Raw genomic sequence first — 452 nt, 5'->3', positions numbered from 1 at the left:
ATTCAGCCTTTTCCTAACCCCTGGGTGAAAAAAGGCCCTTCACCCTGTAGTATGGAGAGCTAGGAGGGCTAGAGGAGGGGGCTTTGGCCCTAGCAGTTCCTGTTGTCTCTGTACCTGTACAGTAGCATCTCTGTAACATAATCCTCTGAGTAGTCCATAAACTCCACATCTGACTCTGGATCTGCCTGTTCCCAGCCATCTCCTAGGGCCTCAGGCCAGGTGCAGAGTCCCATCAACCCCTGTCCCCAGCCCCAGTCTTGTACACAGTAGATGCTCTAACAGCTTGTGCCATCCCTCGCCCCACTAGGACCCCATTCCATTCCTCCAACCCTTTTGTGTGGAAGGGGAAACTGAGGCCCAGAGAAGTTGACTGGCCCAAGGTCATGTTCATGCATTCAAAAAATAGTGTCTGGCCAGGTGTGGTGGCTCATGCCTGTAATCCCAGCTTTTTC

The sequence above is a fragment of the Colobus angolensis genome, unplaced genomic scaffold (genome assembly GCF_000951035.1).
Source record: "Colobus angolensis palliatus isolate OR3802 unplaced genomic scaffold, Cang.pa_1.0 Scaffold560, whole genome shotgun sequence".
NCBI lineage: Eukaryota > Metazoa > Chordata > Mammalia > Primates > Cercopithecidae > Colobus > Colobus angolensis.
Note: the sequence above shows the minus strand (reverse complement) of the source record.